General features: G+C 52.5%; 1 protein-coding gene and 1 long non-coding RNA gene across 5 annotated transcripts in view; one reads left to right on the forward strand and one right to left on the reverse strand.

Moving 5' to 3' along the window:
• Window positions 1-6: 6 nt before the first annotated feature.
• Window positions 7-20,064, forward strand: part of CHST3 (carbohydrate sulfotransferase 3) — a 28,490-nt gene continuing 8,432 nt past the window's right edge. For 2 of the 4 annotated variants that reach the window (XM_029931876.1, XM_029931874.1), the window contains exon 1: window positions 7-165. The gene's annotated coding sequence lies outside the window, so the exon portion shown is untranslated. The other 2 variants (XM_029931875.1, XM_029931877.1) reach the window with 2 other exon arrangements.
• Window positions 9,474-16,812, reverse strand: LOC115285515. Its single transcript, XR_003905559.1, has 3 exons — window positions 16,580-16,812; window positions 10,052-10,103; window positions 9,474-9,771 (listed from the first exon to the last, which is right to left on the reverse strand). It is a non-coding gene; the product is annotated as an uncharacterized LOC115285515 (long non-coding RNA).

Consider the following 20,064-nt stretch of genomic DNA (forward strand, 5'->3'; position numbering starts at 1 on the left):
GCCGCCGCCTCCGCGCACGGCACAGAGCCCGGGCCGCGAGCGCTCGGAGCCGCTTCTGCCGGCTTCACGCAGAGGAGGGCAAAGTTGCGAGCGGATGCTGCAGGCGCAGGACCCCAGCCGCGGACAGTCGGATCCGCCCCCGCCGGAGGAGGCTCGGCGGCCGGGGTAAGTAAGGCGCCGGCGTCCCGGAACCGCCTCCGAGGCCCGGGGAAGGCCGCCCAGCAGTGCGCCCCCCGACCTTCCCCGTCCGGGCGGCCCGCCAAACTTTGGAGGAAGAGGGGGCGAAACGGAGCGTGGGAGAGGGAGTTCCCGGCCCAGGGAAAACTCCACGCGGGCGCCCGCAGCCCCCAGACCCACCCCGCACCCAGATTCAGGTTGCCAGGTACTCAGCTCATCATCATGCAAGCCAGCGACACAGCGCGCCCTCGCCGCAAGCACACGCCACATGGACCCGGCACACGCCGCAGACCGAAATGTACAATTCTGGGGGCGCCAGGGTTTGGATGTTTAGACCAAGCACGACCTCCTGCCCTCAGATACATCCACGGTCTTTGTCTGTAGCACCCCCGCTCCCCAGTATGGAGCCCCCAAAGCGTGATGGGCCAGGGAAGAGCTGTCTTGTCTTTGAAAGTTGTGGCCGGCACCCCGAGGCTAGAAGTGGGGTCGGGGAAGCAGACACTGCATTTGGATCTTGAGGTTCAGCAGGAGCCAGTCTGGTGTGGAAAGTCGGTGTCTTGGTGATGTGTCTGGGTCTGCGCAGCCCTTCCGGAGGCGAGGCCCGAAGAGAGGAGGGAGTGATTCATAAAACTCAGACCCGGCGTGCTGGGCTCTGAGCAGAGTGGAAAAAGCAGCAGGCCGATGCGATGCGGCGGCGGGGGACAGCTGGGTGGTGGCAGTGACAGGGCTTGATTGGAAAAAAACCACCAACCCACCTCCACCCCCACCCCAGCGGATGTGCTTCCTCAGAGGGACTTCCAGGAGGACCAGCAGAGGAGATTCCAACCTGGATATGTGTGTGTGTAACGTGTAACCCGGGGTAGGGGTTGTTGGGGGATGTTTAAGACTCCCAAGGTCATGAAGAAACCAGGGCAGTGCTGGAGCCCTTTTCATTTTCACTGCACCTGAAGCTGTATTTGGTTTTGGATGCTCTGGTGTGCTGGGGCCCTGGGACAGTTCAAGGATGTTCTGGACCAAGCACAGTGCTTGGCACACAGCTCATACTCAATATGTGGCTAATTGATGATTAATGACACCAATAATTAATGTTTGCTAAGGACTCACTATGAGCCAAGCCTGGTGGCCTCACCTGGGTTGGAAATGGTCTTCCTGCAGGGGGAGGCCCTGAGGGGTTCCAGGGAGCCCTGCCTGATTTGTCTGGAGAAGCGGCCCAAGCAGCATGTTTCACTGTGTCCTATGGGCTGGCCCTGTGGTCTTGAATCTCATCATTGGCCTATGTTCCCCTGTGAGGGGCAGCAACAAAGTCTCCATTTCTGTAGCTGGCTAAGCAGGGGATGGTGTTGCATGTTTCTTCCTGGTTCCTGCTGTCCTGGCTGGAAATGGGTCTCATGAAGGGTGTGAGGGCTGTGTCCTCCAGCAGGGCTTGGCTCAGTGGTGGCAGTAGGAGGAGGGGGTAGTCACAGTCCCTGTACTGAGCACTGGGGGCGGGGTGGGGGGGGTTCTCTTTGCCAGCCGGCATGCGTTTCCCAGAGGAGCTGAAACAGCACAGGGTCCTGGAACTGGGTCTGCAAACCATCTTGGGAGTGATTCTCTCCTGGCATGGGATTGAGAGCGTGCAAGGATATGGGACAGCCTGACCGTGGAATCACAAGGCAATGTGTCATTCCCCTGCCCCCTTGTGAATAGGGTCAGTCTGCATGTCAAGCTTCTCAGTGGTCTAAATGCTGAAATTAGCAGAGTACATGGGCAGACCAGAACCACATGGGTAGCCCCAGATGAGAGACGAGTGACCTGGACTTGGCCACCTCCAATTTCAGGTGGTGTGGCACAAGCAGTTATTCCCCACATCATCTTCTCACCTTGTGTCCTATGAATCAAGAGCTCTACATGCATGATCTCATTAAGCCTTTCCTTCCCTATGAAGTTAGCATTTTATGGCTACTTTGCAGATTAGGAAACTGAGGCTCAGAAAGTTAAGTAACTTTTTCAAAGTCACACTGCTGATGAGGAACAAAGCTGGGATTTGAACTGGATGCCAGGCTGTCTCCATGGCAACAAGCGAGCAACACTGGCTACTTACTAACTGGTCCTGGGGTCTCTGACTATAGTCCTTTTTCCACACTCTCCGTCCAGACTGGGTTACACCATGGGCCATGGGAAATTAAACTCTGGGTGGCTCCAGACCGCCAGAGCCTTCCACGTAGATCTGGAGGTGAGAAGTGATTTGGAAGTGAATTGAAGGAGATGTTGCAGTAATTCCAGTGAGAGATGATTCGTTGCTTATCTAAGACAAAGCTGCCGCTTGTGACCACACAAATTCTCCTAAGTTTGGGTTTGGCAGAAATTGCCAGGTAAATTGCCATCCTCAGATGGTATTTCTTTTTTTTTTTTTTTTTTCCTGCCCTCACCAGAGTAGAAATCTGTTACACAGGGAAATCAGCCTTCACCTGTAGAGGAGCGTGTTGTGGCTGTCGTTCCCATACTTGCCATGTGCCCCAGGCAGCTTCTGGTCCCCAAGAGAGATGGGTGGGGCAGAGCTGGGGGGGGTGATAATGCATGGCTCACCTGGTCCCTAGCTTATGCTTTCCCACATGTGCCCCACAGAGGCACAGCGGTTATCATCCCCACTTTACAGATGAGGAAGTGAGGCTCAGAGAGGTGCAGTGGATGCCCAAGGTCACACAGCTAGGAGCAGGCAAGCTATGCTGCCTTCAGGCACCCCTGCAGGCACTTAGGGGCCGCCATGGTCTCAGCCTGGATACAGATTGGATACACAAGGGGAGCTGCCCCTCAGTGCTCTGCCCACCCTCGTCTCTGGCCAGTGTGTCTATAATATGGGAAAATCTGGCAATCTTAAAAAAGGAGAAGATGAGCACTGCGTAGCTGGCCCCCGCCCACCTTCTCCAGGAAGCCCCCTTGAGTGAGTTTCAAGAGTCTTGACAGTGCTGAGCTGCAGGGATTAGAACCCTCTCCTGCCTCCATTGGGGAGTGGACATGCTGTCCAGGATAGAGGTTGGGAGCCTGGGTGCGGGGAGAAACTTCCCCACCCAAGGGACAGAGGCTGTTCTCTGGGTGCCCTGGCTCCATCCCAGTGTCTGAGATGCGGAGGTACTTAGGAACACTGTCAGGTGCTGGGTGAAGCCCAGGGAGCGGCCTCGAGCGAGCACCTCCGCTGGGAAGTCATAAAGCAGGGCAGCCACGGGAATCTTAGCCATGAGGAAACCCAGAAGTCCCTGTGTGTCATGAAGTCACGTAGGAGGAAAAGAAAACAGCTCTCCTTTTCATTCCTGCAGCATAAATAAGAAGTAAATGTCACCTTTCCTTCCCTGATGACTAAATAGATGACAGAATGCTGCTTGTCCTGCCCTGAGCACGGGGCTTCCACAGCTGGGTGCGGGCGGCCCCTGGCCAATTGGACAGTCTGTTTTGTGCTTGGAGGTGGACACACTCAGTGTTCAGCTCCATTGCCCCAAATCTGGCTACTTGCTCCCCAGCCCTTATCCATGGGGGGGGGGCAGGCAGGCCACGGGAGCCCCCAACCACCCCCACCCGTAGCTTCATACCCACCCTCCATTCCTCCCCCTCTGGGCTCTCCCCTCCCCTCCTCTGCCCCTGCTCCACAAAGATGACTGTGTGCTGAAGGTCTGTGGGTTTCTCTAGGCCCTAGGAAATTTATCACTGGGGTTCTAGAGGACTCTGAAAAGGATTTGGAGGAAAGTGTGGAAAATAAATAAGCCAGTTCCTAGTTCAGCATCTCCTGAATACCACAAGTAAACAGCCATCTCGGAGGCCAGCCTGGGAAGTGCTGTCCTGGCATCCCTCCTCCCTTGGTTACACCTGGCTTACTGGCTGCTTTCACAAGCTCCCTCCCCCCTCCTCCCTCCCTGCCCAGCCCCTCCTCCTTGACTTTGGGAGCCTCAAAAGTCAGGGAACACACCAGGCCACCCTTGTGCTGTGGGAGGGTGGGCACACGGGCCGCGGGACCAGGAGGAACATGTGGACGAAAAGTCCGCGTAGGGTTTCAGCTCAGCCCTGCTCCCTCTGAGCAGGTCTCTCGGCCGTGGTCCCACTCAGCGAGGCAGAGGGTGGTCTCTTGGTTGGTGAGTTTTACTTGGATGGTGGGGAATGGTGGGGCTTTTTCCAGGTTTGCGGCACCTGATGAAGCTTTGTGTCTTAAGGGTCAGTTTTGAGTTGGATGGACCAAAGCTAACTTTCCCCTCTGTGTCCATTCCAGGCGGGGCTCACTTGTGAAGAAACCCTCAGAACCCATACATTTACCTTGCAGGGCTTTCTGGACTAGCTAGAATGTCAAGGTTCTTTGCTTTTGGCTGGAGTCGTATCAGCTTAGAGCGCTGGAGATGTAAGCTCAGCCCAAAGCTTTCAAAAGCCCCAGCAAGGTTGTGAGTTACTATGTCTATAGGACAGGAAACAAATTCATGATTGCCTAATGACTTCAATGCTTTAGTTGATCCATTCTAAACCCCAGCACCTAGTGAGGAGAGAGAGCTGGGCTTCGCTGGGGGGTGGGGGTGGGAGCAGTTGCTGGCTGGGACCCAGAGAATGGCTGAGGGGCCTTTGCATTGGCTGTGAGCTGGGTCAGCAAATGCAAACCTCTGGGATCTGGGGAGCAAGCACTGCCGGAAGGCTCTGTCTGGGTCCTGCCTCTGGCCAGGGAGTCCCTTGTTATGCTGCTGCAAGAGAGAGAGGACTTGGGAGTGAGGCCCATAACTTGCAGCCTTGGTGGGTGGGTGGGAGAGAGACTGCATACCCTCGTGCTCACAGACCATCACACATATCGTTGTGGGCTGAAATGTGCATGCACGCGCCCACACGTGCACACACACCCACCCACTCACCCACCCACACACACACACACACACACTCGGATATGCGCCCTTCCCCGCCCCCCCCTCCCGCCAAACACACATATTTCAGTAAACAGCTGGACATATTATATACCAAAATACTTGTAGGCACAAGTGTATGCATACACAGATACACAAACACAGACACACCCATTCCCAAAGCCAAATTGGTTAAGAGCATAGATCCAAAAGCCAGAAGGCCTGCAGAACTGCTTAGTAACTATGTGACTTTGGGCAAGTTACTTAACTTCTCTGGGCCTTAGTTTCTTCATTGGTAAGAGCTTAGTTCACTGACAGCCCTAGGTCATAGGTAATAGGGCTGTCAGTGAATTAACATCTGTGAGGAGTTTCGAAATGTGCCTGTTCGGGGAACTAGGTCCGTGTTATAAGTATTATTCGCCACATACTCTCTGCCCCAGATACTCAGTCCTAAATTCACACGACTTCTCTCAGAGAGGCACTCGACAAACTTGTCAGTGAATGGAATCAACCACTTTGCACTGTCCCAGCCCCGATTCTCAGAATGTGCGGCATGTGCTATCTTAGATGCCAATTAGAATTCATCAGGAAAATGTCATCTTCCCTCAGAAAGCTCATTATTTTAAAACAATGTTGCTACTGAGTTCCCCCAAAGGAGGAGATTCCTTTAGCAACAGAGGTGTTCAAACTAGGTTCCGCGGAGCCCCAGCTCTGAGGCCTGATGGGAGGGGGCTCCAGGCCTCTCCCTGCCGTGTCTGTTGTACGCACTGGGCTTCTGAGGGAAGTTGGGGTTCAGAAGATGTCTCCACGGTTTAGCCATTTGAAAGCCCCCCTCTACAGGAGGGCCTGCTTCGCTTCCAGTGTGTGTGCTCACACCTGTTCACACATGCCGAGCCCACACGGCCACCTGAGGTGGGGCCCCGGGCTCCCCGATCTCTTCCCCTCTTCCCTCTTCTCCCTTCCCCTCTGGCTGCCTCACCATCTGCAGGATTCTGAGAAGTGCTAACATGTCTGAGCCAAAGCAGTGCTATCTGAGGAAATATTTTGAAAACAAACGGGGCCACCCCCACCCCCCTACCCCTGGCTGACACTACACCAGTTTTCAGCAAGAAATTTCACAACTCGCCTCGTGCCGGGGCCGTGGGCCTGGCTGCAGGGTTAAGGACAGCCGTACCTGCAGGGGCCAAAGATAGAAGGCTAGAACCTGTGAGGAAGGGGAAGTTGGCCCCACGGATGGATAAAGAACCCAGACACCCGTGACCCTGTCTTATTTTGTTCTGAGAGGAGCTGTTTTCCTCCAGACCCGCCCGGCACAGGTGCCAGGGTCAGGGGCCCGGGAGGTGGCAGTCATGGCAGCTAGCGTGCACGGCACTGTGCCCTTAGAACCTTCCAGGCCAGTGCCCGTGTTCTCACAGGAAGCTGGCGAGGGAGGTTTCTTGTTATTGCCATGTTATAGGCAGGCAAACAGAACCACAGAGGCAGAGGAAGTTGGCCCCCTCCCCCAGCTCGTCAGTGCAAAGCAGGGTCTGAGCCCTGTGGCCTGGCTGGCCTGGCTCCTGGGACCCTGCCACAACACTGCAGTGGCTGAGCCTGGCCGATGTGCCTGTGGCCCCAGGAGACACAGGGAGAGTCATTTCCCAACTGGCCAGGCGGGCAGCTGCTCCCTGGCCAGGAAGCTCTGGGGAGGCTGGCTTCAGGGGCCGCTCCGTGAGGGCCCTGCGGGTGGGAGTTAAAGCCCTCGGCCTTCTGCGGGTTGCCGCAGGCAGGGCATTTCTGATGGTCCGTCAGCCTCTTTTGCAAGGCTGGCCGTGTGCTGATTGCCGCTTCCCCTTGGCAATGATCTGGTGTCAGGAAACGGCATGTATGGCAGGAGAAGGGATTTAAACTACTGGCAAGGAGGAACTGGCAGATCAGGGTATTCCAAGGAGCCCCACCCCTGGGGTAGGCGCCCAGCTGCTTGGGATGCCAGTGGCTTCCATGTGCCCTGGGATCTTCCCGGTGGACAGCGTCCCTCAGTTTCCCCTTCTGCAGCCCTCACTCTATCTTCACTCATCTGCTTTCCAAACTGCCCTCGTTCTCCAGACGCACACCTCCTGCTCTCTGTAGCCTCTCCAGCTGCCAAGAACATTCTCCTTCCTTCTTTTCTGGTGGCCAGCTCCCATTCGGCCACAGGCCTCAGCTTAGGTGTCACCTCTGGAAGCTTAGGTCAGCTTCCTGCATGTCCCCCTCGTCACACTTTGCCCCACTGTGTGGCCACTGCTGGTTACATGGTCTGTGGTCTCCTATGGGCAATGAGCTCTGCGAGGCAGGAAAGCGTCTGCCTCGTCCCCTTTGGTGTCCCCAGTGTTCCCACAGCCCCAGTGAGTCCCCACCTGACTGTGGAACCGGGAGTGATGGATAGGACACAGAGCTACACCATGCAGGATAGGACAGTGCTCAGTCTCCCCGATGGGATGCGCCTGTTAAGGGAGTGGTCTGAGTCTGCCCCCTCCGACTCACCATGACTCCCAGTATGACTCAGCCCCATCAGCGAGTGCTTCTCAGTCCTGTCCCCTTGTAGAGGGATGTCCTGGTCAGCCCCTCCGGCCCCACCCCTGGGCACTGCCAATCTCCTGTGGCTCAGTCCTGTCCCCCGAGCAGAGAGAAGGAAGGCCAGCAGGCAGGCTCCCTGGGGGTGGGGGTGGGGGTTCCAGCCAAAGCCCTCGAGCTATTCTTGCAGAAGTAGGGGAGCCCTGAGTGCTAAGTTCTCCTCTAGACCACCCAGGGAGACACATTAGGTGCTGCGGCCCTGGCATCGGCAGATACTACATGCCTGCTCATGCCTGTGGCCAACACAGCCCAGGGTAGCCTGGGGGCAGCAGAAAGTGCTTTCAGGGCAGAAGGGGAGAGGAGACTGGGCACAGATAACCACCTTCGGATCCAACTGTGATGAGCCCACAAAGGTGGACATGAGGGAGGACTTGGGGAGGGCTTCATGGATGAGGTGGGCATTCAGGTGCAAGGAGGGAAATTGGGCAAAGTCAGGGATGGGACTCAGGCCGAATACAGAGAATGGCAAGGAGTCCGTTTGGACGGAACTGTGACGTGAAGGATGCTTGAAAAGAGGTGAGGCAGGACGGAGTTGTGGTTGCAGGTGTAGGCTGTAGGGCCAGGCTGGCTGCCAGGGAACCCTGCTCCCCACATGCTGTGTGACCATGCCAAGTTGCTTAACCTCTCTGTGCCTCAGTTTTCTCATGTGTAAAATGGAGATGCTAACAGTACCCACCATATGGGGATGATAGGAGAATAAAATGTGTCCCTATGCCAGTATTTACAGCGGTGCCTCACACATGGTAAGCATCAAGAAGATGAGTTATTATTATTATTATTATTTTAATAAATGCAGCTAGAAAATTAAATTGAGGTCAGATCACAGAGGCCCTTGAATGTCATACTTTCCATTTGCTAAGCACCTGCCGTGTACCAAGTATTTTACAGACCATCTCACTAAGCCCTCCACTACCCAACAAGGTTGTTAGCAATGTTTCCATTTTACAGAGGAGGAGACTGAGGTTCATAGAGGTGAGTTAACCCACCCAAGATCACTGGGCTAGGAGGAGTCAGGGACAGTAATGAAATTAAGTCTTTCTGGCAGTTAGGTCTTCCCTCAATGTGGAGATTGGAGAGACGTGACAGGCAGCATGGGGGTCACAGCTAGGAGGAGAGCACCAATGCCATAGCCATGGGTCCCTCAGGCAGGGAGGACAGGAGGTGCCACGGGGAAGAGAGCTACTGTGCAAGCCTGAAGGGCGAGGGGACAGGGAGGGCTCGAGGCCGCACTACACAGCTCCCATTCACAGCCCTGGGGCACCACTGAGTCATTCTGGGAAAGCATGACATCACCGAGTCTCACTGTCTGCTGCCCCCTGCCAGTCTGCCCTCTATGGTTCTCTGGTGTCCTGGTGCCCAAAGTCCTGCAAGGGACCCTCACACCTTGCGTAGCAGAGCCAGGTCAGCTTCCCGGCTTCCTGTCCAGAGTTCTCTGCAGTGGCTGTCTCCCACCGTCCCAGCATTCCCTTCCCTGCCTGGGGTCTCCCACGCCCCCACTCATACACTCCAGCTCTGGCAGGAGCTCCTGGAAGTGGTGATGGGCATAAAGAGCTTCCAAAAGTACATCCCTGCCAGGCTGCCGATAGGAATTCTGGGAATTCCCGTGTTGGAATCACTTTTAAAAAGTAAAGTCCGGTCGAGCTGTGTGCCCAGCACTGTGACAGGTCCCATAAGCCTCTGCCTTCCTCGTAGGTACAGTTGAGTATCTGGGAGCTCTGTATGTACTAAGTATCCTCAGGCTGACTGATTTTTTTGCATCTGACTGCATGAGGTAGCCTTATTTTATAGATGCCGACACGGAGGCCCAGAGAGGTTAGGTGACTTGTCCAAGGTCACACAACCAAAAACTCCAAACCTCAGCTGTCCAATTAAAGCTGCGCCTGTACTCTTAGTGCCCCGCCCCCATCCAGCTGTACAAGAAGCCATCAGAGAATCACAGGAGATGGAGCATATGAACTATGTCTACCAAACAGTGTGGTGCAGACATCTTTCAGTGTGAATCACTCCCTAGAGTTTCTTGGAGATTGTGGATCCATTTAGGAGGTGGCAGAGAGCACCCAGCTTCTTGGCCTGCTGACGTGACCATGGAGGGTGAAACTTCCCTCTCTGGAAGGAGCACAGGGGTTCAGAGGGTGTCTGTTCTGTTTTTGGTGGACCAGACCTGGAAAAGGCATGTGAGTCAAGAGAGGGGCCTAGTGCCAGCTTCCGCAGCCCGGTCTGGCGGCGCAGGATGCCAGGCTGACTGACGCAGTTGCTTCTGGGACTCCCAGCCCCGTCCAGCCCCGTCCTGTCCCACCCCAGCTGCCCCAGCTGGCAGGAGGGGCCCAAGGCCAGCCCTGTGCTGACTGGCGCCCTCACCCTCCACCACCTCACGAGGGAGGCATGGTTATCCCCATCTTCCAGGTGAGGACACTGAGGCTTAGAGAGGTTTTCTGGCTCACCTAAATGCCCTTGGCTGGAAAGGGGAGAAACGGAAACTCTTAAGTCTTCTTCCTGCAGAGACAGAATGAGGGTGGAGTTAGCCTGCCCTCTGACACCGAGGGTACAGGCCAGCTCTGTTCTCAGGCTTGCATTTCTGTGTCATTGTGCAGTCTCTGGGTCCCTGAGAGAATGGCCCTCTGGGCTGAGAGAAAAGTTCTGATTTCCCTTGGGCTATGAGTTACCATTTTTCCAGGAGTACTGTGAAGCTATAGGGACCCTCCTCGGGCTTCTGCTTCCGCTTCCGGGGGCTGTCTTTGTCTCCAGTAGATAGCCAGCCTCGCTCGCCCTAGTCCTGCCCTGGAAACTTAGGGCCTCCATGGCCTCCAGGGGAGACCTGGCTTAGGTGATTACCCAGCATGTGACTCAGCCGACAGACGCTGGATTCTCAGGGGTCCCTCATCCCCTTGTTAACGCCCAAGTCCCAGGTTAGCGTAGTTCAGTGGTGCCCCCCCAAAGATATGTGGAGGCTCCCCAGGATTCCACAGTCTGCAGGTGGCTCCTCCTGACACCGTCCCCTCCCCCAGCCCCCAGGACCCCGCAGGCTTCAGGGGTGCTCCCCGCTCACACCTAGAAGGGAAGGGACTCTCTCCAACCACATAGTAACAATTTCTGGAGTTGTCACTTTTCTTGCAGGGTAAACTCGTAAGCTTGACTATAGGGACAATTCTGTTTCTCGTTGCCGAAAGTTCCCTTTCGGGCTTTGCCTCTGCTTACATTCAGAAGCCTGTTAAAATGACTTTTAAAATGGGCGTCTAACCTCAAAAGAATTCTGCCTCTACCTCTACAAGTAGAAAACTGGTACCTGCCTGTAATTCTTTTTTAAGTTTGATTAAATTTTATGAATTAAGTAATACATGCCCACAGTCCCAAATTGGAAAGGTCCAAAAGGATGTATGGTGAAATCTCTTTAAAATTGAGGCACAACCCAGAGAATAGCTGCCCCAGACGATAAGTGTGATCACCGCCCTCCCCCCCAGTGCTCCCTCGCATCCCAGCCACCCCCCACTCCTCCCCGCCACTCCCCACTCCTCCCGGAGCCTTCCCCTTCAACTCCACCCAGGAGACACAAAGGCTCCCTTGGGGGTGGGACAGGGCTGTGCTTTTACTCTGGGGGACTGCTGGTGGCTGAGGGTGGGGTTTGGGCTCAGCCTGAGGGTAGACTTTGGGCAGACACGATGAGGGAGGGGATGGCCCCTGGGCTCTGCCTACCCTCCCGTGGGAATGCCTTTTCTTTTCTCTGTTTCTACCCAGAGATGGACCCTCAGCTTTGCTATTTTTTAAGTAATGACTTTATAGTTTTTATAATAGTGGTAGATGCTTAGGGTGCAAAATTCAAGTAAAATGGACCGACACAGAGAAGAAAGCAACAAATCCCCCCTCAGTCCCACCACCCAGATGTAACTAGTTAGTTATTTCGTCCACATACTTGTCTAGGCACATATACCTGGAAGAGAGGGTAGTAGAGAGGTTTGATAAACACGGGGAAATGCACGGTTTAAGTTTTAGGCCAGTGTTGTAAGGAAGCCGTGTGCCCCAAAGCAGCCCCTTTTACTGTTCAAGGCCTCCGTGAGGGCGTTGTGCCGGGGAAGGGAGCTCCCACGCACCCATCTTTAAAACCTGCTAATTCAGACCAGTTACAAAAGGGGAGCCAGCCGAAACAGGTACATACTGGCTCCAGAACAGGGTTTATTAACCTTCGGACCAAAACCTCAGACAAAGATACACAGAACTGAAACAAAAGGTTTATGAAGCTGATGTGTATTTTTATTACACGTATTGCACTCTGATATTTTCAGTTCTATACAATTCTATTTTAGTTTTTACAAAAAAGTTTGTCGAAGGGCACCTGGGTGGCTCAGTTGGTTGAGCGTCCGACCTCCACTCAGGTCATGATCTCCTTGTTCGTGGGTTCGAGCCCTGCATCAGAGCCTGCTTCAGATTCTCTGTCTCCCTCTCTCTCTGTCCCTCCCCAGCTCATGATCTGTCTCTCTCTCTCAAAAATAAACATCAAAAAAAAAAGTTTTAAGTTTGTCGACTACCAAATTGCTGGCAGGCTGGAGTTTTAAAAAATTGTTCTAGAAGAGTGATTTTCAAACTTTACAGCAACCTTACCTACAGAAATTGCTGGAACAGCCTGCTGTTCCCACCCCCAGAGATTCTGACTGAAGAGGTCTGGGGAGGGGCCTGAGAACATGCATTTACACCAAGTTCCCTGGTGCTGCTGCCATTGGCCCTGGACCCCACTTTGAGATCTGACGGCCTAGATTGTTTTTTTAGAGCAAGGTGCTTCTTGGCAGAGACTTCCAGAGAACTTGCTTTATTCAACAGATGAGAATTGCCGATGGCTAACACAAGAATTCGGTCTCTGACATTTTTGGGGGTGCTGGTCAGGCCGCTATCTCTGGAATCTTAAATGCCACCCTCCTGAAATCCAGCTCACACTATTGAGATCAAGTGCCGAATGCAGAAAGGGTCTGCTGAGCAAAGGGACGTTTATGCCCAGCCCTGGTTGAATTACCTGCCTCTTAAATCCCAAACTCACAGAACATAAAACCCTCCCAGCCCTTTTAAAAACACTGCTCTTCTATAGGGAATGAAAGGTGCCATTTACCATGCAGAATTCACCTTTCTGGTTTTTTAAAGGGAAGAAGGTAAGTCAAGCATGACCGCCCCATCTTCTCTTCACTGCGGTTGGGGTCTGGTAGGTTTCATTGGCTGCCGCCGGGTTCCCAGCTTTCACCGGAACCTCGTCCTGACATTGTAGCCGAGCGCGGGCATCAGCCCTGGGGTTTCCCAGCCCGCCGCCTTTCTGAGACTGGCCTATGTTTTAAGCTGCTTCTGCTCCTCCAACCAAGGAACTCTCAGCCCCCACTCCTAATCCCCCCCCTTCACAGCCTTGGGGCCCCCTCCCCAGTCTTGTAATCCTCTAGAGCCAACCCTCAGCTGGGAGCAGCCTCGTGAGGGAGGGAAGTGTTAAATGGGCACAGAGCCCCTCTGTTCCATTAACAATGGCCCGTTGATGACTAGATTCTGCCCAGGGCGGGGCCCCCTTGGTGGACTTCGGGGAGGAGGAAGGACTCCAGCCCCCCCCCAGGCAGCCATTTTTGGGTGTGAAGTTGATTTGAGTCCTGGGGCTCTGCCCACAGAACCTCATTCTTCAGCCCCTGATGCAGCAGTGAGAGACCCGCTTACCCTTCCTGTCCCTTCCCAGGGGCAGTTGGAGGCCCCCGGAGTGATTTAGTTCAGTGTAATTCAACAAACATCTATTGAATAGCTGCTGACATGAATTCAATGCTTATTATGGTCGACCCCATCCCTGGCTGCCCAGCAGGGTCACTAAGGAGCCTATAAACAATTCAGTGTTCAGATCACTCCACCCCAGATCTTCAGGAGTGAATCTCGGGCCCTGATATTTTACAAAAGCTCCCAGTGATTCTCATTCCCAATGGAGCCTCCTATTGGTTAGACACTGTGCTAAGCATTGAACTTGTAGTGCCCATTTTATGAGGCAAGTGCTTGTGGGAGACTGAATAATGGCTCCCCAAAGATGTCTCCACATGAACCTCATGACGGGTGTGTTACTTCCCCATGGTAAAGGGACTTTGTAGTGTGATTAAATTAAGGATTTTAAGTTAGGGAGATTGCCCAGGACTATCCGATGGGCCCAATGTAAGCATAAGGGACCTGATAAGAGGGAGATTTGAGGGGCAGTTGCTTAAGTGTCTGACTTCAGCTCAGGTCATGATCTCACAGTGTGTGAGTTCAAGGCCCATGTCAGCTCTGTGCTGATAGCTCAGAGCCTGGAGCCTGCTTCAGATTTTGTGTCTCCCTCTCTCTCTGCCCCTCCCCTGCTCATTCTCTCTCTTTCTCTCTCTCTCTCAAAAATAAACATTTAAAAAGTTAAAAAAAAAAAAAGGGAGATTTGACTATAGAAGAAGAAGTCAGATGATGCCTCCAAAAAAAGACTGAACCAGCCATTGCCGGCTTTGAAGATGGATGAGGGGGCCACGAACCATGGAAAGCAGGAAGCCTCTAGAAACTAAGCTGGAAAAGATAAGGAAGCAGATTCTCCCCTCAGGCCTCTAGAAGACATGCAAGCCTGTTGACACCTTGATTTTAGTCCACACTGACCTTGGACTTTTGACATTCAGAATTTTTTTTAATATTTATTTTTGAGATAGAGAGAGCACGTGTGCCTGAGCAGGGAGAAGGGGCAGATAGAGAAGGAGACTGAATCTGAAGCAAGCTCTGTGCTCTTAGTGCAAAGCTGACATGGGGCTCGAACCCACCAACTGTGAGATCAGGTCCTGAGTTGAAGTCAGATGCTCAACCGACTGAGCCACCCAGGTGCCCCTGACATTTGGAACTCTTAAGGTAATAAATAGGTATTGTTCTAAGCCACTGGTTGATGGTAGTGTGTTACAAAAGCTATAGGAAATGAATACAGGGCTATTACTAACTAGGGTTGTCCTGGGGACTAAATACATATGCGTGAGGTGCCTTGTTCCTGGTCAGTATTAACTTGTTATTATCCTGTTATTTGGCCGCTCTAGAGGCACAGACTGTCCCCCCCCCCCCCCACTTTCCCGGTGCCTTGGCCCCTGCTTGGCCCAGAGCAAGTACTCTGCAAATGAATTAACTTGTCCAGTGTGAGCCTTTAGCATCCAGAGAGGTCCCCTAGGTACTTTTCCCAGACTTTTAACTTTTTACAGGTTCTACTTTAGTTCTTCAAACCTTTCTCCTGCTCCTTCTTGCCCGGGAGCTGCAGAATGGCCCTTCCGCAGCCAGGGACGTGCCCGATTCTCACAAGCCGTGAGTGCCAGTGTCACACAGCTAGTAAGGCCCAGCTGAGCTCTCCTGGGTGCCTGGGCCCTGTGGTGGCACTGTTTGCACACTGAGTCTTGTGTGGCCTCTCAGGGACCCTGTTCCTGTTCCCAGCGTCTCTCCCACTTGGAAGCCAGGCCTTCCAGCTGATGGGGGTGGTCACAGACCATGTCAGTCCCTCTAGTCCTGCCGCCCTCTTTCTTCTTCTCTTTCTTTGGAAGGATGGGACTTCCTCATCAGGTTCTACTTGGTCACTCAGCCTTCCCCATGAAAAGCCCCCAAGCTTATCCTTGCACATGAACAAATCCCAGAGCGGTCACCAATTCTTGGTTCTACAGAAAGCCAAACTCAGAGTCCCAGTTCAGATTCAGCTAGTTCACTCTCCTGCCCTGAGGAAGACCGTTGCTGCTCGTCTTCTTACCCACCTCTAGCAATATTTTCAAAGAGCTCTCTCAACCCTGCCTCTGTGGTGAGGGCCGGTTTCCTTTCCTTTTCTGTTCAATTAAATTTTTTAAACTTTGTAAGTTTTTGTTCTAGTTCGTTAACACACAGAGTTATATCCGTTTCAGGTGTACAATACAGTGATTCTATAATTCCGTGTATCACCCGGTGCTCATCATGACAGGTACACTCTTTAGTCCTTAATTTTTTGAGGTTTGAAAGAATTAGAGATACACGTGCAGTTGTAGGAAATAGTACAGAAGGATCCCATGAACCGTTACCCAGTTACCCTTATGGTAACATCGTACAAAACTCTTCTACAAGATCACAATCAGGAAGGTGTGACACTGACAGTTGAGACAGAGCACTGCAAGGACGGATCCCTCATGTTGCCTTTTGTAGCCTTAACCACGTGTCTCCTGCCCCCACTCCTCACTTAGCACCTGACAGTGCGAATCTGTTCTCTCTCTACAGTTCTGTCATTTCATATAAATGGAATCATGCAGTACGTAAGAGGCTGGCTTTTTTCACTCAGTACCCCTGAAATGCCTCCAAGTGTGTGTTGTAGCAGTTCATGCCCTTTCTTTTTTTAAGTTTATTTATTTATTTTGAGGGGGGAGGGGCAGAGGGAGAGGGAAAGAGAGAATCCCAAGCAGATTCCACACTCAATGCAGAGCTCAACTTGGGGCTTGATCTCGTGACTGTGAGATCATGACCTGAGCCGACATCAAGAGTCTGATGCCTAACCCACCGAGCCACCCAGAAACCCCAGTTTATGCCTTTTTATTGCTGAGTAGTATCCTATGGTTTAGGGGAACTGGTTTTGAATGGACTGCTCCAACACAGACCTATAAGCTCCCCAAGTGCTTGTGTCCCGAGTAAAACAAGGAACACAGACCTGTCCACTGGCATCCATCCCTGGTCAGCAAGAGATCAGTAAACCTCTCCTCCCCTCCCCCCCCACCCCCCCCACTGGCCACCAGTCTGGTCTTGCTGCCGGGCTGGTGGCACAGGCAGGTGCTCCTTAAGGAGGCTTGATGGGCTAAAGCCTGGCTTTCAGTCCTTGCCCATTCTAGGTTAGAGCCTCCCATGGAACTTTGAACAATCAACGCCCAAGCCATACCCAGATGTATTCACTCATAATCTCTGGGGGTGGGACCCAGGCCTCAGTAACTTCTGAACACCCCTCCCCCGAACCCCTGCCCCAGACAGGTGACTCCCACCTGCTATGGAGCAGAGCGCAAGCTGACTCTTAGCAAAGGCACCAGAGCCATGCTGCCCCTCTAGCCACGGCAGACATCACCAAACAATCATAGATAGCAATCTTCTCCTGTGAGAATTTCAGGTATGGCACTCCGGGCAGCCATTTCCAATTGATCAGCCTTGGCCCAGGAGTTGAAGTTGACTTGTCTTCCTAGCTGGAAAGCCTGAGACTACTTGGCAATGGCCATGTCCAGGCCTGAGGCCTGGCACATTACATGAGGGTCCCTCCTAATAATGCTCTCTAGTGACCAGTAGTCATAGCAGCAGCAAAGGCCACAGTAGGCAAGGATCGTGTGGGCTGGCCCCTCAGGAAAGGCAGTGATCCACCTCGCCCTTCCCCTACAGCAGCCTACATCCCAGCTGAGCGAGAGATGTGCAAGAGGAGTGCACACCAATAGTGCTACTAGCATGGCAGGCTCTGGCTTATAAAGACCAGCCTGTATGCAGAGCCTCCCACAAACTTCTCTGCTGCTCGAAACAGTCCTTGGGCTGACCCAGGCTCAGAACAGCTAAATACCTTGCCCAGGGTCACCAGAGTGAGTAGGAGAATAGGGACCCGATCCAAGTCTGATTCCAAGCCCAGAGTAGACAGCTGACTAGCTGGACCTCTCCCCACCCTTAGACTCTCTCCTTACCCAGGGCTGGGTACAGATAGGCTCTGTCATGGCCATGGATGAGCTCAGACCATAGCAGAAGTCAGTGTGGGCGACCCCTCTGCCCCTCTCTCTCCTACCCCTGGCCGCCCCCACAGATGCGGGACTGGTTGGATGGTGGGCAGAACTCCCTGGTGAAAAAGAGAAGAGGGTCCCTTCTGGGTCCCTTTATTTGTCATAAGGAATAAAGCCCCTTCCTACTGTTAATGGCCCCTTACTTGGGGGCTTGAGGAAACTGTAGGACTGCAAGTATTTTAGAGGATCCAAATTCTGTTTCTTCTGCACAAAAGCCAGTAGCAAAAACAATTTCTCTCTATCCTGTCCTTTACTTGGATGTTTTCCAGGCACAGAAAGTTTTGAAGTCTCCCCAGGAAGGTCAGTAAGTAGCATAGAGCAGGAAGGGGAACCAGGAAGTAGTATTAAGAGTTTTTCCTACCTAGTGATCTCAGAAATGCTGTAGTGGAGTTATCTTCACAAAGGTGCAGAGTAAGATAGACAGGCTGTGTGCCATATTGAGGGCACCCCATCCCCCCACAGCAGCCACAGGCCTCTCCTGAGCATGTTCACCTACGATGTGCTTGATGTGCCCGTATCCGTGTGTACATACTTGCACATATTTCTGGTTGAAAGGTTGCTGATGAATAAAAACTAACAGAAGGCCCCAAACCTGTGAATGAACACAGCACTTTGTAGTAATGAGCATGACCAAAAACAGAAATAAAAGGGCACATGAGGAATGAGGGAAGAAAAGAACTCCATGGCCCAGAAGATTCCCGGCCTTGTTAGGCTGCTTCTCCTAAAGTAAGAATGGCAAATATGTGACACACGTGTCACCCCATTCCCATCCTACTCATATGGCAGACATCACTAATCAACCACCACATTCTTTCTCACTGAAAACAAGCCTGACCTCAGTCTTCCCACAGAGCTCTAGGCCCTTAGTACCAATCTATCAGCTTTGGCTCATGGGTGGAGAATTATTTGCTGTCTTCAGTTTAACAGCATTCTTTGGTTCATGATACTGGAAACCTGGTCCCGTCACCATCTCTGTCAAAGATAAAGGCCCTCTTTCTTGTGCTGGGTTAAGTTTATCACAGAACTTCTTAGACACACTTGGTCATTTAGGTAAATATGAAGGACTAACTGTAGCAGGCAGTGGATTAGAACACAACCCCATATACTCTTTTTATTCCAGTTTATTTTATTTTATTTTATTTTAAATATTTATTTATTTTTGGGAGACAGAGTGCAAGCAAGGGAGGAGCAGAGAGGGAGACACAGAATCCGAAGCAGGCTCCAGGCTCCGAGCTGTCAGCACAGAGCCCGACAAGGGCCTCGAACCCACAAACCCATGAGATCATGACCTGAGCTGAAGTCGGACCCTTAACCAACTAAGCCACTCAGGCGCTGCATTCCAGTTTATTTTATAACCACTTTTATTTGGAAAGGGTACTAGACAAACATGGTAATACATTCGAGCAATACGAGAAGGTATCCATGAAAAGTGGGTCCCCATTCCCACCCCTATTTCCCAATTCCCCTCAACCGCTCTTGTCAATTTCTTGTTCTTCTCTCTTAGAGGTATTCTGTATACCAGCATTTGTGTGTGTCCACCCCTGATTTTCCACAGATGGTAGTAAGCCTCTTGCCCCTTGCTGATATCACTCATTTCTTGAACAGCATTTCACATCAGCCCATACAGAGCTGCCTCTTTCTTTTTAATCAGCACAGAGAATTGTGCTGATAAAGTACCATCATTTGTCTAACTAGTTTTCATTTGGGGGATGGGCTTTTTTTTTTTTTTGCACCTGTTAACAAACACTGAGGTTATTTTCAGTCTTTTGCAATTATAAAGTTTGCCGTTGTTGGTGTCCTTGTAACTGTGACATTGTGTCTGCAAGTGTATCTGCAGGATTGATTTCTAGAAGTGGCATGGCTGGGCCAAAGGGTGTGCATGTTTAAAATTGTGATGATTTTGGGACGCCTGGTGGCTCAGTTGGTTGAGCATCTGACTCTTGTTTCAGCTCAGGTCATGATCCCTGGGTTGTGAGGTTGAGCCCCGCATTGGGCTCTGTGCTGAGGGTGGAGTCTGCTTAAGGGTCTGTCTCTCTCCCCCTGCCCTCCTCCTCCTTTCTCTCTCTCCCTCTCAAGTAAATTAAACGAAACTTTTGTGGGTGTGATGGTTTTGCCAAATTGTCTTTCAAAAACGATACTTCCATATCATCATTACAAGAGGGTCCTACATATTAGGACAGACCAGCCAGGGCTGCAGTAACAGACCCCTGATCTCCGTGGCTTCACTCGCCAAAGGCTTATTTCTCACTTACGCCACATCTGACGCAGGTTGAGGGGCTCTCCAGTCAGCAGCTCAGGATCTGCACCACGCCAGCTGGAACATGTGGCCTCCAGCATTGCCATGGCAGGAGAAGAGAGTCCTGAGGAATGTGTGGGATCCTCCGGAGGGCCAGGCCTCCAAGTGGCTCACGTCACTTTAACCTCCGTCCCGCTCATCCGAACCAGGTCATGTGCCTCAAAGGGCTGGGGGAGGTGGAGGGCACGTGGGCACGTGATGAGCACCAGGCCTCTGCCAGCTGTTCCCTCACTATTTGACTTGCACGGTATATTCCAGAACACTCTGTCCTTTGGTCTGATACGTGAGAAAATGGGCACCATGCATTGTTTTGATTTGCCCTTAGAAGCTTTCGGCAATTGGCCTCAACCTTTTCCTGCTGTTGTGCCCATAGCAGATTATGTTGACACTCAAGGCGCGCTCCAATGGGCTTGCCCAAAGT

This window comes from Suricata suricatta, chromosome 2 (genome assembly GCF_006229205.1).
Source record: "Suricata suricatta isolate VVHF042 chromosome 2, meerkat_22Aug2017_6uvM2_HiC, whole genome shotgun sequence".
In the NCBI taxonomy this organism is placed as follows: domain Eukaryota; kingdom Metazoa; phylum Chordata; class Mammalia; order Carnivora; family Herpestidae; genus Suricata; species Suricata suricatta.